Source organism: Symphalangus syndactylus, chromosome 2, assembly GCF_028878055.3.
Source record: "Symphalangus syndactylus isolate Jambi chromosome 2, NHGRI_mSymSyn1-v2.1_pri, whole genome shotgun sequence".
NCBI classification, from domain to species: domain Eukaryota; kingdom Metazoa; phylum Chordata; class Mammalia; order Primates; family Hylobatidae; genus Symphalangus; species Symphalangus syndactylus.
Genome location: NC_072424.2, coordinates 24,296,571 through 24,315,311, shown reverse-complemented (window position 1 = coordinate 24,315,311; position 18,741 = coordinate 24,296,571). Strand labels below are relative to the sequence as shown.

Below are 18,741 nucleotides of genomic sequence, written 5' to 3'. Positions count from 1 at the left end.
GTAATGAGTTACTGAAACCATGTGAGGTTAGATTAAAAAGTGGACAGATCATAGTTTTGACAGAAATAACAGAGCAATAATTCCAGATGAGAGATATACTAATGGAAAATAGCTCTAGTTTATACATGAGATATAAACTAATTGAAAACTAATGGAGAGATATACTAAATTTTTAAATAACAAAATATGCATGGTTACATCAGGCTGGGATAAAGGTGGTTATCAGAGGATGATGAAAAGAGAGAGAGAAGACTGGTCAGGTAGACTCCATAGAAGGCTAAGCAGGAGTGAATTTTGTTAAGAACAAATCATAGTAAATCACAGTGACTTGTAGACTTAATTATAGTGCAGAGTTTCTAGCACATAGTGGGTTCTCAAATATTTGTTAAATTAAAGCCTGTAAGCACAGAAATGGTAACACTAGTATTTGAGAAACATTATTCTAGGAATGTTGAAAATGGGAGGAATAAGTGTAAGAAAGGAAAAGCAGACCAGCTTGTTTGCTAAATATGCTAATTTCTAGACTGCCCTCTGGGGCATCAACTAATATAGCCACTGGCCTAAATACTCTACCTCTCTGTATAAATATGTTTCCAAACAACCAAATTATCATTATTTTGCTGCAGATATTTTATAACCAAGCCAAAGCACACACTAGTATTAAGGGCTTGGTTTAGACAATACAAAGAAATGGAGTAAATAAAAGACCTCTTAAGTACTCTGTATTCCAAAATTTAGGACAAAATAATTCTCAAACAAAGGCACTGCCACCTACATTACCTCACCCAAAGTAACTCACTTTAAGATATAACTTGTAGGCTGGGTGTGGTGGCTTACGCCTGTAATCCCAGCACTTTGGGAGGCCAAGGAGGGTGGATCATGAGGTCAGGAGTTCAAGACCAGCCTGGCCAAGACGGTGAAACCCCGTCTCTACTAAAAATACAAAATTAGCTGGGTGTGGTGGCGGCCGCCTGAAGTCCCAGCTACTTGGGAGGCTGAGACAGGAGAATTGCTTGAACCCATGAGGCGGCGGTTGCAGTGGGCCAAGATCACGCCATTACACTCCTGCGTCTCAAAAAAAAAAAAAAAAGTAAGGAGAGGGAGCACATCTTTGAGTCAAATTACACCTCTTCATGCCAAGCAGCTGGGAACAGCTTCAACTTTTCTTCAGAGAAAACAGTGAGTGTGTGACTTCATTTTTTTTTTTTTAAATGGCTAGAACCTGTCTTAATTTCTGGAATAAGTTTTTTGTAGTAACCAAAAGTGGCGGCAAAGTTACATCAGACCAAGAGATTCTTAAAGGACTGCACTTCAGAGGAAGGTACAGAGGTTAGGAGTGTTTTACACTGTATGACTGGAGATCCAGTAAGGAAAAAATAAAACCATTTCATGTTTATACCCCAGATTTAAGATTCCTCAGTAAACCAGTTTTACTACTTTTCCATTCGTATCTCTCAACACATTCCTGAAATCCTGGCACTTCATTATACTTTACCAGCCCAACCAGTCTAACTCAAAGATTCCTTCAACTTGCGTATTAACATTTCAATGGCTTTGTTCTCAACTAGAATATTCTTCCCTTAGGTCCATCTAAAGTCTATGTTTAAAGGACCAATTCTAATGTCACATCTTCCTCCAAATTTTCTCTCATCACAAGTACAAAAATAGTCTCTCAGGGTAAATTAAAAAACACGGCATTTATACTAATCAAGCACATAGAGCCTTTCTTGTGACCTTTTCGAAAAAGCAGCATTTGGCCTTTTAAATGATCTTCGTACTCGCACGAAGATAGAACCTCACTCTGAACTGAATCAAACTCTTAAGTCTCATGCAATATGATAGTAATAATAAATCTAACAAACATATTCTCTACTACATTTACATGCATTTTTGCAAATGCTCTTCAGTGGTTATACAAATGAAGATGGGGTCAACTGGGTCTACACAGTGGTCTAGGGAGCAAACAGCATTCAGTGGATGGAAAACAGATTATAAGATGACAATGTGCAAGATAGTATAGAACAACAAAAACGGGTCATCCTGCTGGATATTCATCTAGATTTAAAAAGCTGTTTATTTGGTTACCTAAGCTTAGAATGTTTTACATATCCTCCTCCTGTAAATTAAGGAAGACTCAGATTAACCTCAAAAGGCAAGTACTTTCTGTGACTTCTGTCAGCAATATGCTCATGACTTTTAGAAAAATCATGTAAATTGGCATGTGATAACTACTTAGCTTGCAAGCTGGTTTTTTTTTTTTAAGATGGAGTCTCGCTTTGTTGCCAGACTGGAGTGCAGTGGTGCGATCTCAGCTCACTGCAACCTCCGACTCCCTGGTTCAAGCTATTCTCCTGTCTCGGCCTCCCAAGTAGCTGGGATTACAGGCACGAGCCACCATGCCCAGCTAATTTTTGTATTTTTAGTAGAGACGGGGTTTCACCATGTTGGCCAGGATGGTCTCAATCTCTGGACCTCGTGATCCACCCACCTCGGCCTCCCAAAGTGCTTGCACACCTTCTGATGATGCTCAAATGAATACTGTTTGGCAGCCAAAGGAAAAGGAGGGGGTTAACAAAGGTCTATGTGTATATATGTAACAAAGCCATCACCATAAATAGCTGCACAAGAGTGGTAGCAGATGGGGAGAAAAAGCAACGAACTTGATTATGTCCACAATTAACCAGAAGAAAAACAGTCAGCTGAGTCCTCATGTAGGCCTCCAGTTGACAATACTGATACAGGCCAATTTGGTTGCCGTCCAAGTTTTTTTGGGGGAGAGGGGTATGGGGTAAAAGGGGAGCCATCATCGAGGCTACTAAGGATAGAATGGCAAGAGTAGACTAAAGGGAAAGGATGTAAAACAAGACATTAGTTCGCAAGATCATTTTAATTTAAGAAGTGCTGGTACACTGGGGGTGCAGTGTGTAATTCCTACACTTTGGAAGGCTGATGTGGAAGGATTGATTGAGCCCAGGAGTTTGAGACCAGCCTGGGCAACATAACAAGACCTAATCTCTGTAAAAAAAAAAACTTTGTTAAAGTTAGCTGGGCATGGTGGCATGCACCTGTAGTCCCAGCTACTCAGAAAGCTGAGGTGGGAGGATCACTTGAGTCCAGGAGTTCAAAGCTGCAATGAGCTATGATGGCACCACCACACTCCAGCCTGAGCAAGAGTGAGACTTGGTCTCTAAAAAAGAAGTGCTTGTACAAAGCAAATTTACACTTATATATTTATATATAGTAATTACAATTATAGATTACAATACCTTTTAGCAACTCTTACTCATTACGAGAAATATCGTATTTAATACAGTACAGTCACAAAATTCCTTTTAACTCAAGTACTTTTTCTCCCTTAGAGTTGTTTCTGTTTCTGACACAGTACTACAGGACCAATTCACACTTCGAAATCATTTCAGTGGGTGAGAACTGGTTTCGCTCTTACTGGAGCTCATCAGCTGTAGGCAACTGGTCAAGAAACAATTTTTTACTTGCCTTAAAGTCAACCATTACCCACTCTGGAACTTATTTTTTAATGAAAGAACTCACATCTTTACAAAATTATTTCCATACAAGAGCCATGTAAATGAAAACACTGTCTTCTGGTTCCATTTCCTGTTTTTCTAGTCAGCAGTATAAACAACAAAAAATTTAGGTTTGATAAACTGCAAATATTGCCTCTATATATAACATCACTATTGTAAAATCTAAGATTGGTTCGAGGTATTTTTCAGACCCTGCATTTTGATGGACCAGCTGGTGCCTGCCACCTGGACCACTAAACTGGCTCAACTGGTCTTGAGACTTGGCACAAGAAGACAGCTTCAACCCCCTATGAGTCATCCCCAACCCAACCAATCAGCATTCCCCATTCCCTAGCCCCCTGCCCACCAAATCATCCTTAAAAAACCCTAGTCTCCTAATTTTCAGGGAGATTGGTTTGAGTAATTAACTTCTTACTACTACTTGGCTGGCTCTGCATTTATTAAAACTTTCTCTATTGCAATACTGCTATCTCAGTAAACTGCCTCTGTGCAGCAGGCAAGAAACTGTCAGGCGATTACAAACTCACAGATATTCAGTAACAGGTTATCAAACAAACTAGTCTCATACAAAGGTACTAAGAAATACATTTCCAAACTAGATGTTCATTTTTACCAAAAACATATTGAGCATCTATTAATATGTGCAGGCACTATTCTAGGTGTTGGGAACATGGCAGTGAATAAAACAGAAATCCTCATTTTATTCTTCGTGTTTTACTGCCAATAAACACTAAAGTATTATGAATTCTACAGTATTTAATGTTACAGTATTTTAACTTTAAGGTTTGCCAGGGCTCCATCAGAAGCTAAGTAAGAAATGCCTAAGTGTTTTAAGTCTATTAAGAGAAATTTGGCTTCATTCACAGACTATAAATTTTTAAATTATAAACTGTAGTACCATTCTTTTTTTTTTTCTTTCTTTAAGATGGAGTCTCGCTCTGTCACCCAGGCTGGAATGCAGTGGTGCCATCTTGGCTCACTGCAACCTCTGCCTCCTGGGTTCCAGCGATTCTCCCGCTCAGCCTCCCGAGTAGCTGAGATTACAGGGGTGTGCCACCACACCCAGCTAATTTTTGTATTTTTAGTAAAGATGGGGTTTCACCATGTTGGCCAGGCTCTCTTGAACTCCTGAACTCAAGCGATCCGCCGGCCTCAGCCTCCCAAAGTGCTGAGATTACAGGCATGAGCCCCCGCGCCCAGCCCATACCATTCTTAAATAATACCAGTTGTACACTTCTCAAGTAATATCCATTAAGCAAACTGAACTTGAGAACACTCCTGTTTTTCAATATAATGGTTTACTGTCCTTTGTAAGAAAAGTACTTACATCAAAAGAGTTTTTATGTCTTCTCCAAAAACACCTTGGAAGCAGCATAAACAAAAGAATAACATCTTTCTGACTAGTTCTATCAAGATTTTGATATTGCAATTAATGTCAGAAGTAAAATCAAATCAAAAACGCATCCACACAGTTCAATGTAACCTGCTCACAACCCCCAAATAACTGACTTTTGATAAATAATTAACTTCAAAAGACACTTTCTGGATAAAGCTAGCTATTTACTTATTTATTTATGTTTAGAAACAGGGTCTTATTCTGTCACTCAACCATAGGTCACTGCAGCTTCAAACTTCTGGGCTCAAGCAATCATCCCACTTAAGCCTCCCAAGTAGATAAGACTACAGGTGCATGCCACCATACCCAGCTAATATTTTTAACTTAGCTTTTTTAAAACAGAATAATAGGATGGAAAAGAACTTGTGTAAGAAACATGAAAATGTTGTTTCACATGATGAAAATATCTGACACTTAAGTTTCATACAAGGTGAATTTATGCAGATCAAATTCTGCTTTTAAAAGATAAAAACCAAGAGGGCTATTTCAAAAAAAAAACTGTAAATAACTTCTACAAAAAGAAGAAATAACTTTTAAAGTAGTCACATCCTGTTAAGCTTTTGGGTAAAAGTTAACTTTTTATTTTATTATTAGAGACAGGGTCTTGCTCTGTCACCCAGGTTGGAGTGCAGTCAGAGGTCACTTGCAGCCTCAAATTCCTGGGCTCAACTGATCCTCCTACCTCAGCCTCCTAAGAAGCTGGGACTAAAGTACATGCCACCAAACCCAGCTAATTTTTAAAAATGTTTTGTAGAGATGGAGTCTTGCTATGTTGCCCAGGGTGATCTCAAACTACTGGCGTCAAGCAATCTTCTCACCTCAACCCCCCAAAAGTGCTGTGATTACAGATGTGAGCCACCATGGTTGGCACAAATTTAACTGTAATATACTGAGTTTAAGTGAAACATAGCACTAGAATAAAAAAGTTTCCTTTAGTTCACCAGCTTGAAAAGTTTGTTTTATGAGACCAAGGTTATTTATCCCTGTGGGGGTATGTTTAGCTTTACAACCCAGACTCAGGGCAAGAACTATATGATATGTGCATTATATCACACAGACACACACACACACACACACACACATACACACACACACACAGAGATGTTTAAAAAAAAAAAAGACCTGAGCAATAGATGCAGCAAGACCCCCACCCTCTACCAACTCCCAAATAGTACCAAATCCTGTAATAGGGTAACAGGACAAAGAGAAATTATGGTCCATCAAAATTCCATGAAAAAGAGGGTCAGTGGCCACATCACATAGTTCACATTATCAAGTTACACCATATATGTCATATCAGCTCGGTAATTTTACATATCTCCTATAAATACTTTAAAATACTAAAGCATAAAGTTATCAGAAATAACTTTCTACTAATATAGAAATCTAATCTGAAGATTGCACTTGCACTTTAATGAGTCTAAGAAAACATAAAAAGTATTATCAGCTAATTTTCTTCTAAATCTGAAAACGAATAAAGTAGGTAAAAAAAAAAATCTGACCCATAGTTCCTTTTTCAAAAAGGAAGGCTCTCAGGCCTTCCTTTACAGGTGGCTCACACCTGTAATACCAGCACTTTGGGAGGCCGAGATGGGAAGATCAAATGAAGCCAGGAATTAAGAGACCAGCCTGGGAAACATAGCAAGACCTGGTCTATAAAAAATAATAATATACATTTTTTAATTAAAAAGATTAGCATGGTGGCCTGTGCCTGTTGTCCTAGCTACTCAGGAGGCTAAGGCAGGAGGATTGCTTGAGCCCAGGAGTTCAAGGCTACAGTGAATTATGATCATACCACTATACTCCAGCCTGGGTGACAGACTGAGATCTTGTCTCAAAAAACTAAACAAAATGAAGGCCAATATCTTTAAAAAAATTTTTTTTTCAAGTTATAAGCCTGCATTACATTAAAAAGTTTGGGTTAATGTTTAAATTTTGAAGACACCTTTGGCCACAGTTGGTTAATTTGGTATGCTCTAGTTTATTAAAAACATGAACTGATAGTCTACTGTGGGATTATGTATTAAGTGCGGTAGACACTACATAGTCTACATAATCCTACAACTATCAGTTCAAGTGTCTTAATGATAGACAAATGTTAATAAAAAATACACTCACAATCCAATCAAAACTATGCTGGGGCTGATTTCCACTTTGTGTCTACTGTCCCTTCATCTCAGTATTTTTCCTTTTTTTTACTTTTTAGCCCAAATATTTTTTAAATCTCAGTAGCTAAGAAAGTTCAAAGTAGTATGAAACAATAGATTAAATTATCTATGATCTCACTGCTGCCCCTAAAATGAATACTAAGTATAACATTTGCAATACTGTAAACTCAGTGATATGTTTATGAGAAATTGAAGAACCAGCTTTAGTTATTTTAAGGTAGAGATAAAAGAAAAACCTAAGTTTTACTAAAAGAAAAAAAATTTCAGGGTAAGGATTCTTACTTTAACACGAAACTGTTGCATGAATTTGAGAAACTAGTGCAGATTACTAGTCCTTCTTCAAAGGGAAAGATTATTTTCTAAATCTCCAAATAAAGCTGCTTTGTGCTTCAACCTACTGCCTCTTCCCTAGAGTCAGTATACTGCAATGCTTTTATCTTCACTCCATGATGTCAGCATAAAGCTGCAAATAGATGTTTCTAAACTGAACATACTAAGCAATCATCATCAGCTATGCTGTCACTGCACAGCACTAAAGGACAACTCTCTAGTTTATGGGTGAAGGAACTAAAAGGTTAGAGTGGTTACTGTGATACACACCAGCCAATCCTTTCCGTTAGCAATAAATAGGACTCAAAAGCCAATGACACACTATGGAATCTCCACTGTTTAAAGAAACCTTAAGTTTATATGCAGTTATTCTGAATTTAACAGGGCCTTTAAAAAACAAACACAATCCATGTATTTCCAGGGAGAATCTTCAGTAATCATACGTTTGCCTATTATGCTGTAAAAAGTTGTTTTAATTCTTAATACTGCAAGATCCGTGATCTAATATCTTCACTGCATTAAAAATAACAAGAAAAGACCAAAAATAAAAGAAAAATCAATCTGGCCAATCATTACTGTTTTTTGTGTAATGTTGGATAAAGAATTGAAGTTACACAGGGAACAGTAGTGTACATTACACACAGAGATAGTTCAGTTTCACTATCAATCTCTCTTGAACCTGAACCCTTCCCACGAGATGAACACTCGGTAAATATTAAGGTGTACTTGATAGTTGGGAAAGCCACACCCACAACTAGCATACCTAAATAGATAACAGCAGATTAATTTCTTCTGAATGACTACCAGCACACCTTTTGAAACCCTGATTTACTGCACACCTTAGAAGACAACACCCGGCCTATCGTTTTGGAAGAAACAAAAAGCTGGGCATCAAAGGAACATGACACACACAGGCAGAGAAAACGGCCAAGTACCTGGGACTGTACTGCGTATTTTTACTATATTCTCTCTTCTGATTCCCACAGGTAACAAGATTATCAAGTGAAAGAAGTAGGATTCTAATCCAGATGTTCTGACTCGAAATCCAGGACTTTTTCCTCTAAACAAAATCAAGATGGGAATATTAGCTGAAGTTGTTAAACTGTTAACAGCTAAGCAATAATCACACCTGCACTGTTTCCCAAGATTGCTACTTAGGGACATGTGGAAGGATTTTTGTTTTGTTTTTGCCATTTTTCATTACTGATGGAGATATAAATCTGAAACCCCTTCCTTACCAATCAAGGTTTATGAAATGCCTTGACGTCCTTGAAAGACAACATAAAGAACAGTATCCACCACTCCAAAGAATCATTTCTAAGGAACTTAGAATCACAGTAATGGAAGTGTTTGGAAGAGGGTAACAAGTCTTCACAACAGTAAATATAAAACACCCACATATAGTCAACTTAAGACGAAAAGCGAAATAGGCGATTGAGTCTAGGAAACATTCTCGAGCAAGTGGGGCTTGGCTGCAGTTCACACGCAGCCCAGGCAATGGGCTCCAACTCAGACGCTCTCGAGGCACAGCCCCCACGACCCCCGCTGACCCCTCTTCGCCACCTCCAAGGTCCCGGAACCCAAGTAGGAAGGCAGGGAGAGGAAAGGGCTTGAAACCCGTTCCCCAGCCCTCCCCTTCCTCCGCGCCCTCGAAGGAGCCAGGTGGGGAGCCGGCTCGACCTCGACCTCGCACTCGCACTCGCCCTCGCCCCCGCCCTGGGACGTGAAGGAAGGAGCGGAAGGTTGGCAGCCCCACCGCACCGCCACCGCGACTCCCCGGTGTGCCCCGAGTGCCCCTCAGACACTCACCCCACTTATCCAAGCCTCAGGCCACACCCTAACGAGGCTGCTGGAGCTCTGGCTCAGGAGCCAACTTTTCCATAGCGGGGTCCAACCAGCCAAAAGTGGGAGGAAAAGACCGCGGTGAGAAACACAGCCGACGCCTCACTCAGCCGCGGCTTCCCCAAATCCCTGCGGAGCTGACACATCAACAAAGATGGCGGCGACACTGAAGCCGGCCCGGTTACGGCTGAGGGGGCGGGGGCTCCCTGGAGGAACCAATCAGCGCAGCGCGGGCGGGGTGACGCAGCACACCTTGAGGTCCTGGGTAACCTGTCTGCAGTGGGCTGGGCTGGCGGAGCTCACCTCCCACCTCGCGGCGCGGGAGGCCCCACCTTGCGGCCCGGGAGGCCCCGCCCCCCACTCCGCCTGGCTGGGCACCCACGCCTCAGCGACCTGGAGAGACGGGTCTCCTGCCCCTTGGTCGGGTTCTTCCTTTTAAGCTCCTCCCGACCCACGCAGGTTGTTTTCTTTCTGCAGGACGCTCTTGTTGGCTATTACTCCTCCTCACCCTTTGGCCTGCATGAGTCAGGGACATAAAGCAATAAAAGAGAATTTGAAATTGTGGCTTCCCGGCTCTGATGCGTAAACCTTGCACCTTACGTGGGCGGAGTCGGCTGGAGCAGGCTACCTGCCAGGTCGACGATTCAGCCCTGGGGGAGACCTCTGGGGGTTCCATAGCAGCGCGTTCGTGTCTTTAGCGTGGCGCTGCTGCCATTGTTTAATAATAAACTGTCGATGCCTTCGTCTCTGGCTTCAGGCTGAGCGCATTGATGGTAGGAAGTGTCCTCTCCCGGCTGAGTAACCTGGCACGCAGCATGGCAACAAAAAGTGTATTGGGTACAGTTGCCTCGCCGGGCCCAGAGAAGGAAGGTCAGCAGTTCAGTCTCTCGAGGTTTTGCAAACCTCCTCAGTCCGGGGAAACGATGTTCTTTGGTTTAGGACTTACACACATTTCATGAATGAAAATAGCTAATGCAGACGATTCTGCAATGTAAGAGTTTGTAAAGCAAAACTTACTACTGTTCTGTTAAGTGTCTTCCACACTGTTGGCAAAACACACACATGAAGCTGTAATGGCACCTCACTCCTCCTTAAATGAAGGTACTACATTGAAGCACATTTTGCAGTTAAAGTGTCTTGTCATAGAAAATAAATGATTTGACTTTAAAACAATAAATCGACCAAACCTTCCTAGGGAGACAATCCAAGGGGAAAAAACTGAAGAAACCTTAAGCTGTTTTCAGTACTCGTCAGTAATAACATTGGTATTACTATTTCTGAATATTTCTGAATTTATAATTAGTATAAAGTATATAAATATATCTTTGTGAACCAAGTTTTTCACCATAAGAGAAAAGAAATACAAATATAAACCAAAGACATTACATTGAAATTCTGCAATCCTATATTTGAATTTACAAATATCAGAATTAACTCATGGTACTTTTTTTTCATGAAAAAAGAAGGTGTGTCCACTGAAACTCCTAGAACAGTGACCAACCCATTGCACACTCCTATTCCCCAGATTATCATCTCTAAAGAGCATTGCCCAAAAAAAGTTACCTTGGCTTCTCTTGGAGGTTAAGTGCTGATTCCCAGTAGGGGCAAGAAATATTCAAGATAGCCTAGGACATGTTGGTTGTAGCAGAAAGCAAGGAAGAAAAGCAAAGATAACATGAACTATGCCCAAAGGCTGACTCAGAAGGCAGTTCAAAGAGGCCCCAACTTCTCAAACAGGACAAATTTAGCATTCAAAGATAATAACAGCAACGGGTTGAGACGCATTATGTAAAAAATCAGTGAGTGTATTTATTTTTTTTAATGTCATTGACCCTCTTGGAAAGATGCCAACAAGTCATTATAATCTGAGAACTGATAAAGGTAAAGAATCAAGCATTCATCCTACCTTTCCTGTTGCAAACTGAATGTAAATCAAATAGTCAATGTGGGGAAGCTCTTCTCTATAGAACTCCATGTAATAATTGCAGAAAGAAAGATAGATGATCACCATTTTGCAAACCCTGATGAAATAATGGATCTAGGTAATCATCTGTGAATCTAGAACCATTAGATGAAAAACTGATAGGATGCTTCGTATTGTAATGGATGGATGGGGCTGCACCACTTGAACCTACTAGATCAATCTTAATATCCTCCAAAGTGAAACAACTACATACTATGTATTTTCTGAAATGCTACAATAGAGAAGCACAACACCACCTGTGAAGTATTCCTGCCAGGGGATGCAATCAACAAAATTGAATGGAAAAAAAAACCCTGCAGTTACTGTAATAAATAAATTGCAAGAGAAGTACAGGATTTAAAGAGAAACCCCTTTTAAAAATATATCACTGAGTGCAAATACAGGATGTTTTGATACTGATTTGAACATATCAACGATTTAAGATAACATTTGAATGGCTGGGTGTGGTGGCTCACACCTGTAATCCCAGCACTTTGGGAGGCCAAGGTGGGCTGCTTGAGCTCAGGAGTTTGAGACCAGCCTGGGCAACACAGTGGGATCCCATCTCTAAAAATAAAATAAAAAAATAACATTTGAGGTATCTGGAAATGTTTATATTAATTTTATGATATTAAGAAATTATGGCCAGGCACTATGGCTCACACTTGTAATCCCAGCTACTGAGGCGGGGTGATGGCTTGAGTCCAGCAGTTCAAGACTGCAGTGAGCTATGACTGTGCCACTGCACTCTAGTCTGGGCGGCAGAGCAAGACCCTGTCAGAAAGAAAGGAAAGGAGAGGAAAGGAGAAAGGAAAGGAAAGCAAGAGAAATTATTGTTTTTGAAGTTGGGATAAGTTTTGGTGATGTTACTTAAAAGTGGTAATCTCTTAAAGACACCCACTTACAATATTTTTGGATGAAAAGATACAATATCCTGGAAAGTAATAAAGTGCTTAACAAACAAAATACCACCTGATGATAGTATGTGAAAGAACAGAAACCAACTGAAAGAGCTCCCTGTGGCCAAAGCTGGAAAAATCTGAGCAAGGAAATACAGTAGTTTTGGATTATAAAAGTATAAAATAAATATCCATGAGTCCATTATTAAATTAGTAAATGGAGAAGAGACAAATCTCCCATACAGAAAAATTTCAAATAATTTCTGCAGATACTGCATCCTCAAAGAGGGACAACATAACTCCCTACTCCTTAAATGTGGGCTTCAAATAATAGCTTCCTTCCAAAGTGTATAGTATGAAAAAGGAAGGGAAAAAAAAGACTATAGTAGAAAGACCCAACAAACACTACCACAGCCAGATGACCAAATCCTACATCAATTGTCATAATCCTATTCATAGGATGTACGCTTGATATGATGCAATAAAAATGGCATTTTTACCTCTGTGGTCTTCCTTCCAATAACCCATAACTCCTTTCCTACCAGCAGAAAAACATCAGACAAATTCCAAAAGTAGGGCATCCTAGAAAAGGCCTGAGAGTACTCCTGGAAACTTGACGTCAAGGTCATCAAAACAAAGTCTAAGGAAGTCCCATGGCCAAGAAGAGCCTAAGGATCCATGAAAACTAAATGTAATATGATATCCTGATGAGATCTTGCATCAGAAAAGGGACAGTATGTAAAAACGAAGGAAATCAAAAAGATGGGCTTTAGTTAATAATGTATCAATGTTGGTTCCTTGGTTCCTTAATTGTAACAAATGTATCATGCTAACAGACCATGCTAATAATAGGGGGAACGATGTGGCTTCTGTCAGAACTGTACAGCACTTTCTTTTCTTTCCCTTTTTCTTTCTTTCTTTCTTTTTTTTTTTGAGACAGTCTCGCTCTATTGCCCAGGCTGGAGTGCAGTGGCAGTGATCTTGGCTCGGTGAAACCTCTGCCTCCTGGGTGCAGGCGATTCTCCTGCCTTAGTTTCACAAGTAGCTGGGATTACAGGCGCCCGCCACCACACCCAGCTAATTTTTTAAAATTTTTTTATTTTGAGTAGAGACAGGGTTTCACCATGTTGGCCAGGCTGGTCTCAAACTCCAGACCTCAAGGGATCTGCCCGCCTCGGCCTCCCAAAGTGCTGGGATTACAGGCATGAGCCACCGCACCCAGTCAGCACTTTCATTTCACTATTCTGTAAATCTGAAACTGCTCTAAAAAATAAATTTAAAAGATACATCAACTAAAGAAAAAAAAATCAGGCTTTTAAAGAATTGAAGTTAGTGAAGTTAGTTTTATTCAGAGTCTTACCGAGGACTGCAACCGGGGAGATCCCAGAGAATTTCTGTTAAACTACTCTAAAGCAGTGGGTCAGCACACTTTAAATATTAGGTGGTAGAGGTTCTACCCAGGGGTTACATTAAAAGTGCCCAGAAGCTATATAAGATCAAAATCTTTTCAAAGTTTGGGTGCGAGAGTAAGTCTAGGCATCATCATTAATCTCGTCCATTATGTACAGAAAAAGGCAAGGGCTAAATCTCTGAAGGTATCTTTTCTAAAAATGCAGTGATTCTGAGAGGTGGGAACCGGAATTCTATCCTGCTTACGCAGTCTTCAAGGCATTCTTCTGGAGGGCTGAGGATGTTACTAAGTCAGGGGGTCTGAAATGCTGACAAACACAATGAACAAACATGGCTTTTTCACAGTGAGGGAGGACTATGCTGGGGGCCAGAAGCGGACGTTCGCTACTTTGTCTCACATTTACAATTCTCCGATTTGCTTCAAAACATTGCCCGAAGAGTGCGTGGGTTGCAGATGTAGACAAGATTAACCATGAATTGATAAGGTAAAAACTAGATGATAGGTACACAAGGGTTTCCTTATGAAATTGTTAGAAAAGATCCATAGCAAAAACAAAAAACAAAAAAAAAACCAAAAAACCAAACTTAAAAAGCTTGTCTTTAGGTAACACCAACAGGTATAATCACATGCCCTCAGTCAGGAAGAAGAAAAAAAGCATGAGAGCGTGTGTGTTTTGTTTCCAAGACCAGGCAGAGGCAGTTGATTCATTTGGAAAACCTTGGAAGACCTTTAAGTGGCTACAGCGCCCCAAGTGACCTTCGAGAAGACAAAGTCTGCATCTTTGCACCCAAAATTTGTCGAAGGTGTCGCCAGAGACATCTTTCTAGGAGAAGCTAGAACAAAATAAAAGTTTCTGCAAAGGAACTTTTTGAGCCTGCAACTAGAGCACAAACTGCTTCCGGGTAAGGCGGAGGGAGCACGTGGGCACATTGAGTTGCACGTGGACACATTGAGTTGCACGTGGACGCGGAGTGCGCAGGCGTGCGCTGGAGCCAGGAGGGCGCACTAGGGATTGGAGGCGAGGGGAGTGCCGGGCGCATCCCAGGCGGCGGGGCTCCCAGCATCCGCAGTCGCCACCACTGCCAGGCCGCAGAGACAGGTTCGGGTCCGCGGTCCTCTTGCCTCTTTCCAGGTCAGGGTTCCCAGGCGTATAGGGGAGGGAGAGGGCCTGCATGAAGGGGAAGGGAGAAGGGTTCGGTCGTTGGGGGCCAGACGTTGGGCGCTGGACGTTGAGGTTAGGCGTTGAGCGGGTACAAGGGCCCTGGAAGTGGAGAGAGGAGACTTGGAACGTTGGCTGCGAAGGGCAGGTCTAAGGTTGGAGGGTTTGGTGTGGGAGGATTCTCTATGAGTTTGGAAATAGCGCTTCCGGGCATCACTCCTTCAAATGCAAACGTTCACTTTCTCTCTAAGAGAAACTTGCATGTGGATTCGGTGCCTTCGTTTGACTAAAAATTACGATACAAACAATATTAACACCTACTAGACTTTTTTTCCCCTACTTTCCTCCTATAGGAAAGGAAGATGCGCTAGGGCATTTACTTAGATGTGGGTCAGCTGACGCTGGTTTGTTTAAGGAGTGCCTGTTGTGTGCCAATAGCTTTTCCGGGCCCTAGGGTCCTTGCTATAAATACGTTAGCCCTGCTGGGCTTTTGAACTAAGGGAGCTGATGCTTCCAGCTTCTTAGTGAGGCAGCACGGTGCTGTATGCTTAAATCCAAGGCCGTGGAGTCTGACCTGCGTTTTCATCTAAACTGTGTAAGGTGCTGGCCCTGGGTGGTTTGGTAAGTTATTCCAACTTCCCACGTCTCCCTTGTTTATCTGTAGGAATAACGAAATAAAAATACTTTAGTCCTCAAATTATTTTCATCTTAAGCCTGCAAGCTGGTTCCACAGGAATGGAAGAAATTTTGTGCTTGTAGGAGTGGTGTAAAACTAAAGCAGAAATAATAGCTGCTCTTTAAGCCCTTAGGAAGTACTAGCCACTGTGCTGATTTACTTCGTCTCTCATTTAATTCTCGTGATTAGGATTTGTGAGGAAGTTAACTACTGCCCTCTGCATTTTAGAGTCGCTGAGTCCTAGAAAGATGAAGTGATTTGCCCAAGATAGCATGGCTAAATGAGGAAGACGAGACTTACCTGGCTGACTTAAGAGCTCATGCTTTACCGAACCGTTGCGTTTTGTCTGTTTAAAACCGGAGTGGTTTTTTTTTGTTTTTGTTTGTTCTTTGAGACAGAGTTTCACTCTTGTTGCCCAGGCTGGAGTGCAATGTCGCGATCCCAGCTCACTGCAGCCTCTGCCTCCCGAGTTCAAGCGATTCTCCAGCCTCAGCCTCCCGAGTAGCTGGGATTACAGGCCAGCCACCACGCCCTGCTAATTTTTGTATTTTTAGTAGAGACAGGGTTTCACCATGTTGGCCAGGCTGGTCTCAAACTCCTCACCTCAGGTGATCCACCCACCTCAGCCTCCAAAGTGTTGGGATTACAGGCGTGAGCCACAGCGCCCAGCCAAAACCGGAGTGTTTTCTTTGAGTAGAATGGTTCTTGCAGAATACATGGGGTTGCCAGGAAGACAAAAGCAAACATCAGAGAAGGAAAAAAATGACAGCTGAGTGTCTCTGCATGCACTTTTGTTGTTAAAAGAACTCTAGCCTGTGGTATCCTAGAGGGAAAAGAAATGACTTACCCCACTATTCATAGTGTATCTTAGGAAGCCCCCAGCAACATCAGGGAGGACCGGTAGGATTCCAAAGAAAAGAGAGGGTCTACCCTTAGGGAGCTTCAGGTCTTACTGGGTTCAAAGCGTGAAGTACAGAACAAAGAGATCTAGAAAACCGAGCCCTCATTTTTGCCTGTACAACTATAGAAATGAGTCACTTTCAGTCCACTACTCTTTTAGTACATCAGTGATTCCTAATTCTAAGAAAATGAGGTACTCTTTAACATAAAGAAATGTTGAGACCCTTCTAGTTAACCTTTTATGTTAGCTGAATCAACATGTAATTACTGTGGATTCCAGAATGATTAAATATATTTTTATTTATCACTAGTAGCATGTAAAAATAGTAGACTGTATATAGGGGAAATTGTTTTAAAACTGGGTGAGGTTAGCCCATGTGGCTTCAGGGCCTGTGCAGCAATAATCTGTCACATTTGTTTACCTAGGTATCAAGTCTAAGGCCTGAGGTTGGGAATCACAGTATTATGCCATTGGGCCTGCCTACTTGTGATTCAGATACTCCCAGTGGTTGACACAGGATGAAACCAAGTAGGAATAGATGCTAAGTCTTACTGGTGTTTTGTAATGTTAAAAATTCACGGCCAAGTGTGGTGGCTCACACCTGTAATTCCAGCACTTTGGGAGGCCCAGGTGGGCGAATCACCTGAGGTTAGGAGTTTGAGACCAGTCTGGTGAAACCCCGTCTCTACTAAAAATACAAAAATTAGCCGGGCGTGGTGGGGCATGCCTGTAGTCCCAGCTACTTGGGAGGCTGGGGCAGGAGAATTGTTTGAACCCAGGATGCAGAGGTTGCAGTGAGCCGGAGATCGTGCTGCTGCACTCCATTCTGGGTGACAGAGCGAGACAACATATCAAAAAAAAAAAAAAATTCACCCTTAAAAGCCTATTCTATATCCCAGTTGTGGTGGCTGCCTAAATCTATGCCTGCGTTACATTCATAGAACTGTAAATCAAAGAAATCAAAGTCCATGTAATGGTATGATAATTACATATTTGAAAATAAATTCCAAAAGGTTTTAGGTGACTGAATGTTTTATCTGGATTCACAGTAGTACTGGCCACCTGCTCCAAAAGTTAATGCATAAATAGTAGTGTTCAAACTTAGGGACATCCTGACTTTGCTGTTGACGGGCTGCCAACCCGTGTCTGGAATCTTGTGTTCCATTATGAGAGTCATGTCAGTATAAGAGTCTCAGATGTTTTTGAAAGGTTGTGGTCACAGGGCAGCAACAGCTGGGAAGGGGAACCATTTTACAAAAAACACTGCGGCACAATTGGCTGTCCCGAATGAAAGGAAACAAGAAGTTTGTGGTCCCAGAACAGGTGTAGATGTCTATTTGCCCTGGGTGTTTAACGAAAATTCCTAAATAGGATGAGTCCTTCAAACATTCTCCAAATAGGGTGGACCTTCTTTTAAGTAAAAAGCCTCTTTATTTGCTACTTAAACTTTATCGTGAGTCTAACGCGGATGTTGCTTCTAAAGTCAAATATATTTACTAATTTTTGGATTTTGGAGGAATCGTTGTGAGACATGAAGTTTTGTTGTTAAATTTCAGTAAACCTCATAGCCTGATGTGCTTCTTCACTTAAGACTGCCAGATGTCATTTCAGACAGCAAGTGTCATTTTCTCTGTCCAGGTTGGCATGAAAACAGTGCAATAGTGCATTTAAAATAGTTTTTATCATACGAATATCTTTTTTTTTTGAGGCTGAGTGTTGCTCTGTAGCCCAGGCTGGAATGCAGTGGCATGATCTCGGCTCACTGCAAGCTCGCCTCCTCGGTTCGTGCCATTCTTCTGCCTCAGCCTCCCAAGTAGCTGGGACTACAGGCACCTGCCACCATGCCCAGCTAATTTTTTTGTATTTTTAGTAGAGACGGGGTTTCACTGTTAGCCAGGATGGTCTCAATCTCCTGACCTCGTGATCCGCCCGCCTCGGCCTCCCAAAGTGCTGAGATTACAGGCGTGAGCCACTGCGTCCAGCCTATCATACGAATATCTTTTGAATGCCTAGTTCTATAAAGCACCATGGTGGATATTGCAGGAAATCAAAGGTATTTTTGTTCAGATTTTTAAAAATAAGAGTTCCTGCACTCAGGCAACTTAAAATAATTTAAATGACAGCTATAACTGTCTATAGGTAACTGTAATACAGGGTATTGAGGCGCTGACTGTAGATTGACAGCATGAGTTACTAAGTAAGGACAGCGTTATGAAAGACTCTCAGGTGTAACACAACAGCAGCATACTGAGGATCCAACTCAGTGTCTTAAGAAGATGACTGTATGCTAGTTTTATGGTTTAAATATTGCTGTGATCCTTTACTTGATTTAGAATTAAGTTACCACGTTTTTGGAAAAAAGGTTTACTACTAGGTGATACTTCAGTCTTAAAAATGTTTTCATCTATAAGAATGATTCATTCAATATAATTTGGAAAATGAAAAAGACAG

The 18,741-nt window shown here is 41.4% G+C and overlaps 2 protein-coding genes across 11 annotated transcripts in view; one reads left to right on the top strand and one right to left on the bottom strand.

Moving 5' to 3' along the window:
- Positions 1-9,835, bottom strand: part of CCDC186 (coiled-coil domain containing 186) — a 53,619-nt gene extending 43,784 nt beyond the window's left edge. For 3 of the 7 annotated variants that reach the window (XM_063617588.1, XM_063617592.1, XM_063617604.1), the window contains exon 1: positions 8,375-8,470. The gene's annotated coding sequence lies outside the window, so the exon portion shown is untranslated. Of the gene's footprint in view, positions 1-8,374; positions 8,500-9,248; positions 9,454-9,584 lie in introns of those variants that run through there. The other 4 variants (XM_055248577.2, XM_055248594.2, XM_055248566.2 and 1 more) reach the window with 3 other exon arrangements.
- Positions 9,836-14,554: 4,719 nt separating this feature from the next.
- TDRD1 (tudor domain containing 1) overlaps positions 14,555-18,741 on the top strand; it is a 74,590-nt gene continuing 70,403 nt past the window's right edge. For 3 of the 4 annotated variants that reach the window (XM_063617468.1, XM_063617467.1, XM_063617463.1), the window contains exon 1: positions 14,555-14,659. The gene's annotated coding sequence lies outside the window, so the exon portion shown is untranslated. Of the gene's footprint in view, positions 14,687-18,741 lie in introns of all 4 variants that reach the window. The other variant, XM_055248538.2, reaches the window with a different exon arrangement.